Genomic DNA, 17,898 nt, shown 5'->3' on the forward strand with positions numbered 1-17,898 from the left:
AAAAAGAAACAAGAGTCATGCAGGAAAATAATGAAAAATTTACTGAAGAAATCGACTCTTTTAAAAGTAAAAAGAACCAACTGGCAATATAAATAAATATATAGTATATATATACATATATATATATATTTGTGTGTGTGTGTGTGTGTGTGTGTGTGTGTGTGTGTGCATAACTCATCGAAAAGTAAAATTAATCAACTGGAAAAGGAAACACAAACACTAACTACAGAAAATAAAATCCTAAAAGTTGAATTGGACAAATAGAAACTAATGAGTCTATAATATGCTAAGATTTCATCAAACAAAACCAAAAACTTAAAAAAATACAAGAAAATGTAAAGTACCTTTTAGGGAAAAACTTGGAGAATAGATTGAGGAGAGATAATTTATGAATTATGGATCTAACCGAAAACCTTGATCTAAAAGAGAACCTGGAAATTATCTTTCAGGACATTATCATAGAAAAAAATACTCTAATATCCTAGAACAAAAAGACAAAATAGCCCTTGAAAGAATTCACATAACATTCAGAAACACACCCCAGAATAAAAAACTCCAAGAAATATTGGAGCCAAATTCCAGAATTCTCAGCTAAAGGAGAAAAATAATTCAAGCAGTCAAAAATAAGCAATTTCAAAACTAAGGAAACACAATCAGAATTACATCAGACTTATCAACTACAACATTAAAGGACCAAAGTTCCTGGAAATTGATATTTTGAGAAGCAAAGGCGAAGAATTACCTATCCTACAAAATTCAGTATATACTTTAAGGGGAAAAGATAGATTTTCAATGAAATAGAGACCTTCCAAAATTTTCTAATTAAAAGAACCAGCTAATTAGCTATATTATCTGAAATCAGGATTGCTACTCCTGATTTTTTTTTAAATTTCTGCTGAAGCATAATATATTTTGCTCCAGCCTTTAACTCTCCCCTGTGTGTAGATCTCTCTGTTTCAAATGTGTTTCTTATAAACTACACATTGTAGGATTCTGTTTTTTTAATCTAACCTGCTATTTGCTTGCATTTTATGGGAGAATTCATTCCATTCACAATTCCAGTTAAGATCACTATATTTCCCTCCATGCTATCTTTCCCTTTTATATTTTTCTCTTTCCTTTCCTCTTATCCCTCCCCTCCAATGTATTGTTCCCTTTTCCTTTTAACTTTTCTTTTGAATTTTGGCTTTAACTTAAACTGTATCCAACTCTAAGAAAATTGATTGGGAATATAAAACATAGCACCATATATACCAAAATGCACCATATGCTAGGGTACAAAAACCTTACAATGAAATGCAGAAAGGCAGAAATATTAAATGTATCCTTTTCAGATTATGATATAATAATATTATATGTAATAAACCAAAAATTAATTAGAAACTAAATAACATGGGGTCGCTAGGTTGCACAGTGGATAGAGCACCGGCCCTGGAGTCAGGAGTACCTGAGTTCAAATCTAACCTCAGACACTTAATAATTACTTAGCTGTGTGGCATTGGGCAAGCTACTTAACCCCCATTTGACTTGCAAAAACCTAAAAAAAACCAAGAAATTAAATAACAATTTTTTAAGGAGTGAATCATCAACAAATCCTAGTAATAATCAGTAATTTCATCTGAGAATATCATCAATGTTAAAATCTATGGGATACAATGAATGCAGTTTTAGGAGAAATTTTATATTTCTAAATGGTTATATGAATAATATAAGAATGAGAGGTCAATGAATTGTGCATGCAATTAAAAAAAAACTAGGGAAATAACAAATTAAAAATTCCCAATTAAATAACAAATTAGAAATTCTGAAAATCAAAGGAGAAATAAACAGAATGAAAGTAAGAAAAATCATTGGACAAGAGATAGAAAGAGAAATTTCATTTAAACTAATTGTAAACAACATATAACAATTGGGAATTTGATTCCCAGAAACTATATGAGCATAATTACAAATACTCAACACTGTGTCATCTATGAAAAAAAAGTAATTAAATGATAAACCTTTAGTTAATCTGATTTAAAAAGGAAGAAAATCTATTTACCAGTATCAAAAATGAAAAAAAGATGAACTCACTACCAATGAGAAAGAAATCAAAGTGATAACTTGGAGCTATTTGCCAATAAATTTGACAATCTAGGTAAAATGGATAGATATTTACAAAAATGTAAACTGTACAGATTAACAGAAAAGGACATAATATACTTAAATAACCCTATTTCATTAAAAGGAATTGAAGAAACTATCAATAAATTCCCTAAGAAAAATATGTTCAGGTCCACAAGTGAATCCTAATAAACATTTTAAAACAATTGTTTTATTAATTATTAATAAACTATTTTTAAAAATAGTAAAAGGAGTTTTGCCAAATTCCTTTAATGACACCAATTTGGTGCTGATATCTAAACCATGAAAAGTCAAAAACAGACAAAATTATAGACCATTTTCCCTAATGAACATTGATGTAAAAATACATATGTATTAGTTCTGATTCTTCTTTCATACGTGATTAATGTCTTTATAAGAAATGAAGAAACAGTAAAACAAACCAAAAGTGAAAAGATAGAACAAATATGAAATATTTCATTGGAAAAAGTAACCTGGAAAATAGATCCAGGAGAAATAATTTAAAAAATTATTATTGTACTACTTGAAAATCATGATCAAAAACAGGGCCTAGGCATAGTTTTCTTTTTATTTCAAGAAATTATCAGACTTCAGAGTCTAAAATCAGAGAAAAAATAGAAACTAAAAGAATCCTCTCAATCACCTCCTGAGAGAAATCCCAAAATAAAACTTCCAGGAATATTACAACCAAATTTCAGAGCTCTAACACATTAAAATATAAGATTCAAGAGAAGCATAAAAAGGTAAACAAACAAGAAAGAGAAATTATAAGGAACTTAATCTGTTTACATTCCTACATGGAAGATGATACTGTTAACTCAAAAGAACTTTCTCAATATTATTAGGCAGTTAGAAAGATACAGGTAGACAGTAGGAATTAATGTTATTTTAAAGAAAGAAAATTAAAAAATGAGAGAAGAATGTACTGGAAGAAAGAGAAAAGGAGAGGAGTTAAACTATCTCACGTGAAATAGCCAAAAAAAGGTTTTTTCAGTTGGGGGGGGGGGGGTCAGAGGAAGTGAGTGAACCTTACTCTCATTAGAATTGGCTCAAAGAGAGATTATCATATATACTCACATGGGTAAGTGAATCTATCATACCCTACAGAAAGTAAAAGGGAAAGGGAATAAGAGAAGGGAGAGAAAAGTCAGAAGCAAACACTTTTGAGGAGAGAACGGAGTAAAAGAAGAAAGAGAACAGAATAAACAGGAAAGTTTGGATAGCATGGAGGGAAATTCCTTTAACCATAATAACTGTGATTAAAACTTCAATTTTCAAACATATTGTAATTGAGTCAAATTTGTAAAATAAGAGCCATTCCCTAATTGATAAACAATCAAAATGATCAAAAAGCTATCTCTAGTCATATGAAATAATATTCTAACTCACTATTGATTAGATAAATGCAAATTAGAATAATTCAGAGGTAATATTTCATATCTTTTAGACTGGTTAATAGGACAGAAAGGAAAATCAAAAATGTTGGAAGGAATGTGGGGAAAATGAGACACTGATGCACTGTGGAGTTGTGATATGATTCAACCATTCTGTAGGGCAATTTGTAACTCTGTCCAAAGAACTTTAAACCATGCATATCCTTTGATCAAGCAATAATACTATTAAGTATTTATCCCAAGAGAGATAAAAAACTAAAAAGGAAAGGGATCTATCTATCTATCTATCTATCTATCTATCTATCTAATATGCATATATATATTTATAGCAGCTCTTTTCTGCTGACAAAGAATTGGAAATTGAAGAGATGTCCCTCAGTTAGAGAATGACTAAACAAATATGATGGAATACTATTTTCTTGTAAGAAATGATGAGTAGGATGCTCTCAGAAAAAAACTTGGAAAATCTTATATGAGTTGATGCAAAGTGAAATGTACTATATACAAAGTGAGAGAAATACAATAAGATGATCAATAGTTAATGACTGCTATTCTCAATAATACAATGACCCAAGACAACTCTAAAGGACTTATAATGAAAAATTCTATCCCTCCCCAAAGAAAGAACTGATGATGTCTCAATTACATATTGAAGCATACCTTTTTATTGTCTATATTTTTCTTGAGGTTTCTTTTTCTTGGGGTGGGTCTATGTTTTCTTTCACTTGACTATTATGGACTGTTTTACATGACTACACTTGTATAACCTATATTGAATTGCTTTCTTTCCCAGTGAGAGAGGTGGAGGGGGAAAAAGGAAAAGAATATGAAACTCAGTTTTAAAAAAAGAATGTTAGAGGGCAGCTAGGTGACATAGTGGATAAAGCACCGGCCTTGGAGTCAGGAGTACCTGGGTTCAAATCCGGTCTCAGATACTTAATAATTACCTAGCTGTGTGGCCTTGGGCAAGCCACTTAACCCCATTTGCCTTGCAAAAAACTAAAAAAAATGTTAGAAATGTTTTTACATGTAACTAGGGAAAATAACATAATAATTATTTTTTTATAAAAGGATATTATTCTGATATTCAGCTAAAGGGCATCTTAGTATGGGTAAAGCATTGATTCTAACATTTCCTTTCAAAAACATTGTTTCCTGAATGAATGATAGAAGAGGAAATCCAAATAACCCTTCGAAATACCAAAAGCCAAGTGTTACAACACCTACTTTGGATTCAAGAGTGAAATTTGGCCTCATCAAAGTGGAAATTTATTTTCCTGAACTGTAAGGGACAGGGGAAAAAAGGCACAGAACATTTTGAATTAGGTTGCTTTGTATCTCTGTCTTATTCTGCTTAAATTCTACATGGACATTGGTAAGGGATTTGGGGTTTTAGAAGTATGTGGAAAGACTTCAAATTTTGCCTCATTATGCAGGTGAAGAGCCTGGTGCCAATGTAGTTTGAGCCTAATCAGTACTTTTCACTGCCAGTGTACAATCAATCTACATCCAATTAAAATTGATCAAGTGCTAACTACAGGCAGAATACTTGGAAGGATATAAAAGAAATAGATGAAATGATTCCTGACCTGAGAAAATATACAACAGATTCATGAAATGACTAAAGTAATATTTGTATTAATAATATAATAATTCCTCAGAGTATTTTAAATTTTGCAAAGTTCTTCACATGCACATCTCATTCAAATCTTCCTATGATAGGTAGAAAGCATACTTTCTTTATCCTTGTTTTTCCCTATAATGTACTTTTCTTGTTTTACTATCATCAATTTACAGGTGAGGAAACTGAAGTTCAAGAGAGGCTAATTGACTAACCCATGCTCACAGACTGTATCTACAACTGTATTTAACCCAGATCTTTTCAAGTCTAGGACTGTATTTACTTTGCCATTTGCCTAACAAGAAAAATCTTTTAAAATATATGTGAATACAGTGCTAAGCAACAATACAAGCATTAAAAATAACTCACAAAATAAAAAGCACTTTCCAAAATGCTTTTCCCATAACATAGCTGAGATAGTTAGGAAAAACATGAACATTTACATTTAATAGATGAGCCAACTAGATCTAAAACATTTTTATGACCTATATTCTTATAGTTAACCAGCATTAGGGCCAGGATTCAAAAAACAGGATATTTCATTTCCAAATTTAGAATCCCCACCAAGACTACCATTATATAATATTGATTAAGAGGTTGGTGATCATAGTTTAAGTAGGCAAACCATGCATTTCCTCTAAGGTACCTTGTCAGTGGGCCTGAAGTCAGGAAAAGTTGAAGACATGAGTTTAAATTCAGCCTCAGTCACTATTCAGTTGTGAAACTGCCTTAGTTTCCTCAACTGTAAAATGGAAATAATAACAACTATATTGCAAAATTGTTGTGAGGATTAAATGAGATATTTGAGAAAAAATTTAAAAAGCATTTAACAATACCTGGCACAGGGTATATGCTTATATGTTTACTCTCTCTCTCTCTCTCTCTCTCTCTCTCTCTCTCTCTCTCTCTCTCTCTCTCTCTTTCTGTCTTGCACTTCTGAAGAGAATACACATTCTTGGTTTTAGCCCCAGGCACATTTAATAAGATGAATGTTTGAGTGTCACACATAGGCCAAAAGGCAGAACCTGGCAAAGCAACTTCATGCCATTGGACTAAAGTAGAGCAGTCAAATGTTGTTTTTTGAAAAGTTAGTTGCTCTCTTCTCTGTTTATAGATAGGATGACAAATGATTTTATCTCCTCAGTATAAGGCTTGGCATACATTCAGTTTATTAGTTTTTCTTACTTAGCAATTCCTAACAATGTATACCAGAAAAAAATTATTTAGAACAGTATTACAAAATTTTAAAATACAGCAATCATATTATTTTAAATGGGTACAAATGAAATTAGTATACAATACTCTTTACAAGTTTTCTATTCCTCCTTTTTGGATTATAGATTAAGAGAAGGGGTTTTTATGCTGTTGTTAGTAACAAAATATATTTCTTATTAATGTATAATATTTGTTACATTAATAATTTTGTCTTTAATTATTGATGCAAACTTAATTGTGCCCTGTGTTCCTTTTTTTGCAGCTCAATAAAAACTATATATTTCTTTAATTAGGCTTGGTTTGAAAATTGAAAGACAATGCAAGGATAGTAACTTTCTAATTCACTGATCTATGACTAGGGAAAAAATGGAAGTGTATGCCTTAGAACTTAGAAAGACCTAACTAATCATTCTGAAGTGAAAATATCACTTTCCTTTCTGTGCTTAGATCCTCACTGAATCCCACTGAATCCCTCACTGAATTTAATAGCTAAAAGATATGGACTACTGAGGCAGAGGGATCATTTTAGAGTGATCACAGGTTAAGAAAGAGAGCTTATTGCTCTCTGTAAGGATGAAAAGTTTGGTGAATTAGGATTGTATCCTTTTCTGAGTGGTATAATTTTCTATAATTACTATTTAATTAATGAATATTTACTGAGAATCTACTATGTGCCTAGTATTAAGAAGAGTTTATACTACAATGTAAATTTTCCAACTAGAAAATAAACCAGGGGGAGGAAATAAAAATAAAAATTGGCCTTTGACCTATAAGAACACAACCACAGAAGGGAAACCAGGATGGTGAAAGACCATGAGTTCATGCTTTATATGGAGTACTTGAAGACAACTGGATGTTTAACCTGGGAAAATAATTTCTTAGGGATGATACAGTAGCTATCTTTAAGTATTTGAGCTTTGCCAAATTAAAAAAAAAATGGGCTTACTTTGCTTGGACCCAAAGGGCAGAAAAAGGAAGGAAAATGGTAGAAGATGAAAAGAGGAAAATTTAGATTTTAAGGAAAAATTTCCCAACAATCAGTGAGATGAGCTGCCTCAAGAGGCAACCACTGAATTGACAATCTGCAAGCCAAAGTAGATGATGATCATTCAAATATGCTATAAGAAGATTTTTTTTGTTGTTGTTCAAATATGGATCAGACTAGATTTCTCTCTCTTGATCTCTGTCTCCCCGTTTCTGTCTCTCTCTCTTTTTTCTGTCTCTCTCTGCCTCAACACCTGCCCTCTCTCCTCTTGGGTTAAAATCTTTTCTCTGACGTTGGTTGCATGAGCAGGTATTCTCCCTACATCAAGTTCTCCAAAGTGATAAATTTTTGTTCCGAATCAATTAAAGTAATTTCCATGGTGAAAGTGCTTCATATTCAATGAAATCCAAGTTACTGAGGTATTATATGGAAGGGTGACTCAAATCTTCAGTACCAACTTATCTAACAGACCAAATAAGAATCAAAAATAAAATATGAAGTATTTAAATAAGTATGATTAACAAAAAAGGAAAAAAATCAAGCCATATAAATAAGTAAATCCCAGGAAACTCAGACTTTAAGATGAGAAAACCTTTTGTCTTCATTAAGTCGAAGTCATTAGATCTAAATGTCCTGCCTGCATCTTTTCAACTCTCTCTCCCATCAGTTGATTGTGCTTCATCTTTTATCTTGACCTTCCATACATAGCTCCTTGACTGGACTAAATAACTAATTTGCTGCTGCCTTTCAGCCTCATATATTTTTTTCTACTGAGCTTTAGAAGCTGGCAGCTGTTATCATCATAACTGCTGTCTACTTTTATGTCATGATTATTCTCATAACTGCTATCTACTAAAACTTTGCTATTTTGGCTACATTCTATCTTCATGATGGTCATCTGCTGAAACTGTGTCTTGCCTGAACATGGTTGTTGTTTATGTTTTGGGAAAATATCATTCTCTTTTTAGAGTGATTCTAATATTCCTTATGGAAGCACCAACACTTTCACTTCAATTGTTAGTCTTCCTTAAATTTCCACTCAGATTTATAAGATGACTTTCTTATATATTCGAAAGGAATAGTAAGTTATACAGAGTAGATTTACACTTTCATGTGCAATCATCTTTTTTTCTATTCTATAATGGAAGTGCTTGACTTATTTCATAAGTTAAAAAATAAATTAAAAAAACACTCAACCAGTATACAAAAAGATCACATCCTTGTAATAATAAATATGTAGGAAATTTAAAAGTGACAGAGAAGAGGAAGAAGAGATCTATGATCTAGATAATGATTGATGAACCTAATGCTATTTGTAAAGTTATTTCTAGCCCCAAATTAAATCATTCATTTGAAAACTTCTCACTTGCCATTTTTCAACATGTATATTACTGAAAATTTTCTTTATTTCTTCTCTTCTACATTTCACTTCCATTTTCTACTATTACTCTGAACTCTTGACATTTTCCAATCTCATTATCTGTGGTCTCTGATCTACTGACCTTCAGCATATATACTTCAGTACCAAAAGGATGCATGCTTTTCCTGAGGTAAGTAGTCTAGGACTGATCACAATTCCTTTAATGCCTCATTAAAAGGTCTTCTACTGTGACTATAGCAATTTATTACCCATGGATTCCCCTTTCTGAGAATGATCTTCTCCAAGCTTAAGCAGACTTAATTTCAAACAATAAGCAAAAGGTCAACTAGTGGTGGGCCATAACCAAAAGCCTGTCACCTTATAAAGGTACTGCTTAAAACTGATGTCACACCACAAATGAGACATAAGAGGAGTACTTTCACAGAAAAAAAAAAAAACACCTACTGTTGTTGTTTATCCTTTGTTTCTAAGAGGATCAATGATATGTGATTTCTTATCTTGTTCATGAATTGAATTTAAGTGAAGCAACATTAAGCCAACTTACAAGCCTCACTCTCTTTTGGAGTCATCAAAGTCCAATGGCAGGACAAATGTTAAGAAGCCTGGTGATGGCTAGAGATACAGTAATGACTTGCATCTTTGAAATCTGACCAAGCTATAAGTGCTCCACAGCAGGCTTCAAAGCTATTGAAACAAAGTGCTCTCATCTGACACATTAACTGAAGGATTCCAGGCAAGTATTTGCCTCAGTTTCCTCATCTTCAAAATGAGGATGCTAATAGCATCTACCTTCCAAAAGAAAATTATAAAAATAAATATCTATCCTTTAAAAACTTCATTGTTTGAGTCTTTCTCCTTCAATTAATAAAGAGGAACACCTAGCTGTCAGTGGAGAAATTTGTACAGAAGTTGAATGTAATGTCAATAACAGGTTTAAGTTTTATAGCAGAAAAGACGGTTGATCCTTGAAATACTAAATTTATTGTTAATATACTCTATTCAGAGGTACTGAATCTCAGGATGTATATAGAAAAAAATCAGAGCATTTTAGAAAATGACAGGCATCTGAAACTCTCATTTTTGTTAAAATGCAAATACCCTTTAGTGTGATGCTAAAATTTTCCATTAAATATAAAGTAACTCAAAGAAATTAAGGGAAAGAAAAAGTGCTATTATTCATAGGGGGAGGATTCTTAATGGCTTGTTGATTTGGGAAAATCTTCAAGCATTTACCCTAGCAATTGTAAGGTAAATTCAGTTCCCACAATGAAATGAAAATGTTTTGAAAATTTTTTTGTTACCTATAAAAATCTTTGCAATATTTTAAGAGCAAACTACAAAGGAATATTTTTTGCTTGTAGTTTAAATTGAAGTGTAGAAAAATGAACTTCCCTGTCACCACCACTACCAAAAAAATTTAAAGAAAGACTTTCCTTGAGATAATTCAACAATGTTACCATTGCACAAGTTGACAAATTTTGTTAATTCCCCCTTCATAATAGCTCTATATCTATACCTGACTTTCCACTGACATGGTCACCCTATTTCAAGTGTCCTCATTAGTCTTTCTGAATCAATTTCTGCTCTCTTTCTCAAATGTCTTCCTTACAAAATATAATCTGGCTATGTCATTCCCCGATCAAGAAGTTTCAGTGGTTCCCTATTGCCTAAAAGGTGAAATAAAAACTCCTCTCACTAGCATTTAAAGTCCTTTGCAATCTGGAGCCAATCAACATTTCCTGTTAATTTTTGCATTATGCTTTTTTAAACAATCTGTGTTCCAAATAAACTGGCTTATTTGCTGTTCTACTATACATCCTATCTCTAGCCCATCCTATATCATTGAAGAGGTCATACACAATGCTTGAATTTTTCCTTCATCACTAGATGAAGTTTATTAAAATGAGTTGTTGGATATTCTGTTCTCAAAAAAGTCATCCTAAAACAAATCATCCTGAGTAGCCCACATCTAAACTTTTGTGGTGTCTGATCCAACAGGTTTTTTTTGCTTAAAATGGGGGGTGAGGATACTGAATTCATTTCAATATAAGGTTCAGATGTAACATTTTTCAAATTAAGCAAGATTCTTCAAAACCACTGAAACTCATGGTTTGGGAATAGCCTATTTGATTATCTTAATATTCTTTTCTAAAAGCAGCAATTGAAACAATTAACTCTCTTCATGAATGGGTTATTTTTAATGAGTTATTTTTAACTCATCAGACCCATTTCACTTAAACAAATATTCAGTCATATGATTGTCAAGTTTTAAAAGAGTGCTTTTAATTTTCCAGGATTTTTATTGATCTTTCCCTCATTCATAATTTTTAAAAAGTTATTACCTTAATTAAATTGCTATCAATGGGCCACATGGTTCCAATATCTCTTTGATTTCACCTAGATTCGCCAGATCATTTCAGATAAACATCCTTGTTTCACCAGCCCTGGACTTCCAAACATATCTACAAAAGTACTGCACTGAAATAATTTGCAAATTTGTGGATTAACTAGATAATATAAATATGAGTCTAACTTGCAAGTTTAATAAGATAAGCAATCATTTCAGCAATCCTTGTCCTAGTTAAAAGGAAGCATTACATAGGAGGATACTGAAAAGGGCAGACATTGAAAGATCAACAATAACGCAAAAGTAAGATGGTCCCTGTTCTCGGGAATACTCACTATAATCACAGACAACCAAAGACAGGATGTATATAAATACATGCAACATGAATGAGGAGTGCTAAGGACTGAAGGAGTCAGTTAAGGCTTTATCGAAGCCTGTAATTCTAAAGCTGAAATTTCCAGGGAATTATTGGAGGTTCTCAGAAATGGAAGTGAAGAAAAAGAGTTCTACAGGTATGAGGCACAGCCTGTACAAGGGGATAAAAGGAAGAGATGATAGTGTTGTATGGAGAACTGGATTCAAACAAGACTCAAACACATAGGTGTGAAATGACCAGTAAGTCACACTACCACTCTAACCTCAGTTTATTCTTCTGCAAAATGGGGTTATAAAACCTGACAGGGATGCAATAAGGATTAAATTTTTTTAAATGTATGCAAAATAGAAACATTATTTAAATATCATTCTATTATGAAAGTTAAGCAAACCATAGAATAATGCTTAGATATGTTAAGATAACAAGAGTAAAGAAATTGGTAACCAATAAGAAATAAAATAAAAACCTATCAACCTTTTATTTCCCTTTTTTATTATTAAAAAAAAAAATTTGTTACGTGTTAGTCAAGCTCCTTATGAACTAAGCCAGCCATAGAATTAGAAAGAATAGATGGCCTACAGGCGGCTAGGTGGCGCAGTGGCGCCCTAGAGTCAGGAGTACCTGGGTTCAAATATTGGTCTCAGACACTTAATAATTACCTAGCTGTGTGGCCTTGGGCAAGCCACTTAACCCTGTTTGCCTTGCAAAAAAACAAACAAACAAAAAAGAATAGATGGCCTCTTACATATGTGACTTGAGAGATATCCATGGGCTCCCAATCCTTGCCCTCAACATATATTTTCTGTTAACCTTGCCTTGCTCCTAGAATACATTGAATCATAAAATACCAGAAATTCAATCTCTACATGTCATAAGTGTTCTACCAATCTTTTCCTTAAAGGAAGACCTCCATTGAAAAAGAGCCCTCTACCTTCTTGAACACTCCAGTTCACTTTTTGAAAACTATTTTTTCCAGAAATCCTAAATTTTCCTCTTTGAAAATTCCACCAATTTCTCCTGATTCTGACCCCAAGGGCCAACAGAATGAATTCTAATATCTCTTTTATGTCAAGATCCTTCAAATACATGAAGACAAATGATTATTTTGTGTCCCCATTCCCCCTTTCACTCCCAAGTCTATTTTTCTTGAGGTTAAATATTTTCAGTTCCTTCAAACAAGTCTCCCATGGCATAACCTCATAGCTCTCCATCATACAAGTTGCCCTTCTCTGGAAGACCTCAACTGAAGAATGCAATTAAAATGAAAATGTTATTAGGTAAGATAAGTCATTATCAGATATTAGCTCAAAATAGTTGAGCTATTTTGAAACAGAAGAAAACTTAGAAATCATCTATTCCAACACACTCATTTTACTGATGAGAAAACAGAGGTCCAGAGTTAAAGGTAGTATATCTTAAGTCAAAGAATCTGAGTATTTCACAGGTGAATTTCAAAGAAATAAAATCAAACAAGCCCTCCAAAACTTAGAACTGTCTGTGGTGAATGGCTTCAATGGGATGTTTACAGTGCAGGAGTGTGTTTGTGTGTGTGTATGTGTGTATGTGTGTGTGTGTGTGTGTGTGTGTGTGTGTGTGTGTGTGTGTGTGTGTGTGTGTGTGTGTGTGTGTGTGTGTGTGTGTGGAATCATGATAATACAGGCAGCTGAGGGGAAAGACAAGATTATAATGAAAGATGGTCAAAGAAGGAAGGAAGGACACCTTAGACAAATGACAGTTACTTTACAGTTTTGCTTGGGGTCCACCCCTGAATTAATGAAAAATGCAGCTTTTCTTTTGAAGCAGGCAAACTACAATGCTTTGACTTGTAAGTAGCATCTTTCTCCTCTCCAATAATAAGCCCCAGTCCAAGTTTTGCTTGTTCATTGTTTGAGTTTTCATGATTCAGAGTAAGTGTAAATAATTGGTTTTGTTCTGGCCAGAAACTCTGAGGGTCTTCCCTTCTCTGAATGATTCTTCTGTGAAGGCAAAGTGGACCATCTTTGACCTCAATTCTTACCTAGCTTTAAATACTGAATGGGTGTTCATAAGAATCCTAGGAAAGACTTCAGTTTAAAAAGTTAATTCTAGGTCATTGTTAATCATCCTGATCTTGCCAGTGAGACCCAATGACTCTGGAGAAGAGTGAGGCTGATGATTTTGCAAACTGCCTCACTTAAATACAATTTACTTGCAACTTAAGTCATCACCTTCCTGATGTCATTGGTCCTCTCCCAAAATGAAAGACAAACAACATCACCACAAAGAGACCTAATTTGATTTCTTATCAGGAAAGCACAAGTTAATGCTGTCTAACTGATAAATATAAACTGGACAAATTATCTATCTATAGTATATTTCATATATATGTGTACATATATTATATATATATATATATATATATATAGCATATATTTATAGAATAATTTCCCATATGCATAGTTGATTCATCAGTGTTGTTTCCTATAGTTTCTGTGAAACAGAAAATAACCATTTATTAGCACATTTTTGTTCTTAGTGGAGTGATTAAGATGTTCTTTAAAAGAGTCCAATTATTTTAGAGGAAAATATTTTTTTTCCTGGTGCAGCAATAAAAACTCAATACAGGGTTGGAGTGTTGCACACTCTCCCACTGAACTAAAAAGCCTCTCTCTGTTAAGACTCACACATTTAAAAATGTACCCACTCCAATCCTAAGGAAGTCTAAATTAGACCTTAATTAGATGTCAACCTTCTTTTGTCACATGCTCTCTGGGTTTTTATACATCCATTCTGGCAAACAAAAAAAATTTACTTGTTGCTTAAAGCACAAAGATATTCATGTTTAGAACCCCTATTTATTTCCTCTCTAATAACAAAATGCTTATAATGTATACAATACCCACAAGTACATATAGATAGAACAATGCAATAACATGACTCTATTGAAATAACTCAAATAACTCAAACAATTCCCTTAATGTTCTTGTCTTCTGGAAAGCCAAGTTACGAGGAGAACATCCTCTAGCTGTAGTCTTCTTTGAGAAGCAATATAGTGATATAAAGGTTTTTATATGAAGGAGCTGAGAACTGATCATCTTTGAACCTCTTAAACTCATATGGTGGCCTCCAATTCCAGAAATGTTGGTTTCAGGCTCACTATGCATTCTTCTGCAATCAAGCAAATATATTTATTGCAGAAGAGGTAACCAAATTCTCACACTCAATTTCCTCTTGCTTTGTGTGAATAATTGTGGTGAAAATAGGGTGAGGAAAGGGTACTAGTCACTTTCCCTTACCTCGTCCAAGGAGAAACTCAGATAATCCTGACACAATCTGTTGCTGAAGCAAGGAAGAGATGAAATACAGAAGGTAGATTTGTTTCCTTTTAAAAGTTCACTGAGTCATAATGTCTTTCAGTTAGTTCAGTGCCCAATAAGAAAATTGTTTCATCATCCTAGAGTATCTAAATCCTTTTATTCTAAGTTATTTCCCTGAAATAGACTCAGCACCCCATATGTGGTCCTACACACAATTTCAACCCTAACTATATTAATAGAATTCAAATCTTAAGACTAAATTACCAAGGTACACTTGATCTTAGGTCGCCTATTTCTATAACATTTATATATTAAAAATAAGTTCATAAATAATATTTTGTGAAATATCAGTTTTTGTTCCAAAAATCATGATCTTTTCCCTGATGCTTGCATGTTAACTTTACTTATTTTTCAATTTAAACTCAAAACTTAAAACTTGAACAACTCAACAATGGACAAAAGATGATCACAGCAATTCTTCCAAAATAAAATGGCATCTCCAAAACTGACTAGTTTTAAATTTTTTCCTCCAATTTCACATAGAACTTTTTCTTACCATCATCATATCAATAGCATTCTAATTTGTATCATTCATTTATTCATTCATAAAACACCTATGTTCAAGGAGATATTTTACTTCCTGTTTGAATATAAACTCCAAAATGACAAAGTTTAAGTAAGTCTCCTTCATCTTCTTACCCCTCACAGTGTTTAGAAATAAGTTCTCAATTGATGCTTGATAAATAAATGATTAAATATTAAAATATAGTTCTCTTGGGATTTCATTTTTAATAACTCCAAAATTCTACCTAGCATGATATATTCTCAAAATTTCATAGTAATCCTTTATTTAATTATCAATTATTTACTGAGATTAAATTTTTAAAATTAACAGCTATTACAGGACATTACATGGTGTCAAAAATCATGATTTTTTTTTTGCTTGTTGCTTTTTTGCCAACAGTGAAGAATTCTTTGCACAACCTTAATGATCCATAGAAGGGTAAAGTGTTAGACTCAGAAAAACCTAATTTCAATCATGCCTATGATATGTATAATTTTGTAACTCTGAGTAAGCCTCTTAGAGATTCAGATTTTTTTCCTTCTATAAAACACAGATAACATTTGTAATACCATTCCACTGTGAGACTAAAACATGAAAGGCAGACCTTGTCCTCTTCCAAAATGAAAGACAAACAACATCACCACAAAAACACAGACCTAGTTTGATTTCTTATCAGGAAAGTACAAGTTAATGCTTCCTAACTAATAAATATAAACTGGAAAAGAGTATTTCCAATTCTTGCTTTCCATGAGAAGGAAACAATAAAACTTACTATCGCAAAACAGCAGTAAAGTTCATGGTTTTGAAACTGGAGAAACCACTAGACATGGTGCCACCCACCTATAATCCCTGCTATCAACAAGGATGAATCTAGGGGAATGCATAAACTTTGACTCTCTGAACTTCAGTGGGCTAGACCAATTGGATGCCCATACAGTGTCTGGCACCAAGATGATAAAGCTAAGAAAGAAAGAGCTGCCAGTTTACCTACAGAGGAATGAACTAACACAAATAAGAAAAAGAAAGATGAAAGCTTCAGTACAGTTAAACATTGGGATCAGTAAGCAAATGACTGTTCTTCTTCCAGTATGGGAAAATAAGGAAACCTAGGGGAACCATGTAGCAAAAAAAAATCAAACAAAAACACAAAACAAAATGGGCTAAATTGTTATTTTACTATTTCCATCAACAGTGTTGGCATGACTGCAATCATCAATGAACTATTAATGAAACTCAGAAATATGGAAATTTAGATATTATACCTAAAAAAAAGCTTTGTCCATTGGTGTCCCAAATATTTGGGAAAAAACTCTCATTGAAAAAGCTTGTAGGAAAAACTGAAAAAGACTTTTTTCTCTTAGGTTCTAAGCTTGCTGGTAACTGTATTTAACCAATAATTTTTTTAAAAAAGTGAATAAGTACAATGAAATGGGGGCTGGGGTGTGATGAAGAAGCATACAGAGTAGAACCTTTTTTGTCCCTGATAGTGGTCAATACACAGGAGAAAAATGACAAATGATTCCACACTAACTTAATAGAAAGTGAAACAATATAGCTATAAGCTTTAAAAATATGTGGTATATTTCATCAAGTTAAATTTGGGATTTCTGTGGCATAGAGGATTGTATTTGCAATTTTTAATCGTGTTAGTATACACATGTAGAGTTATTTTCCTTAATTACAATGAACACTACAGATATCAAGACCATATCTAGACTATGTAATTATAATTACATGATACATGAAAATCCAACATTAACTAAAGGAAATGTTTCATTGAAAAGGTTAGGTTTAAATGGTTCTATGCTGCCATTTTGAGAAGAAAAATCAAGGCTAGTGTTATCAAACTAGCTATCATGTAGACCACCCATACAGTTATTACTGATGAAAAATAATCCTCATTTCCAATAATCACTTTCCACCACCACCTAGCCTCACTCACCTCCTACTCACATCCTATTTTAGAGATAAGGAAGCTAAATCACAAATAGAAAAAAATTATTTGCCAATGCCAACTAATTCAAAAAACATTTGCCAAATACCTACTATGTTCAGGATTTTGTACAGATGCTGGAGATAACAAACATGCAAATGAAACCATTCCTTATTTTATAGTAGAAATTCATATTTATTCTAGGTTGTGTAGAGGGAGGTCCCTAAATCTTTTTTCTCATTTCATTTTTTTCAATTACATACAAAAATATTTTCCAACATTCATTCTTTTGTAAGCTTTTGAATTCCACATTTTTATACTACCCTCCCTTTCCCATCCCTCTCCCCATGTCAGTGAACAATCTGATATAGATTGTACATATATAATCATGTTTAATATATTTCCATGTTAGTCATGTTGTCAAAGAGGAATTAGAACCAAGGGGAAAAAATCACGAGAAAAACAGAAAAAACACACTTAAAAAGTTTTTAAAACCAACAAATACCTTGTTCTACATTCAAAATCCATAGATTTTTCTCTGGATATAGATGGTATTTTCCAAAATGGTCTCAGAATTGTCCTTGAGCATTGAACTGCTTAGAGGAAATTCATCCATCTCCTTCCTCTGCATTTTTCATTAATTTTTTCGAAATTCTAGACA

At 32.6% G+C, this 17,898-nt stretch overlaps 1 long non-coding RNA gene across 1 annotated transcript in view; it reads right to left on the bottom strand.

Annotated features, from left to right (window-relative positions):
* The window catches only part of LOC141502120 (uncharacterized), a 167,346-nt gene that overhangs the window by 6,880 nt on the left and 142,568 nt on the right, over window positions 1-17,898 (bottom strand). The window lies entirely within an intron of this gene.

The sequence above is a fragment of the Macrotis lagotis genome, chromosome X, assembly GCF_037893015.1.
Source record: "Macrotis lagotis isolate mMagLag1 chromosome X, bilby.v1.9.chrom.fasta, whole genome shotgun sequence".
In the NCBI taxonomy this organism is placed as follows: domain Eukaryota; kingdom Metazoa; phylum Chordata; class Mammalia; order Peramelemorphia; family Peramelidae; genus Macrotis; species Macrotis lagotis.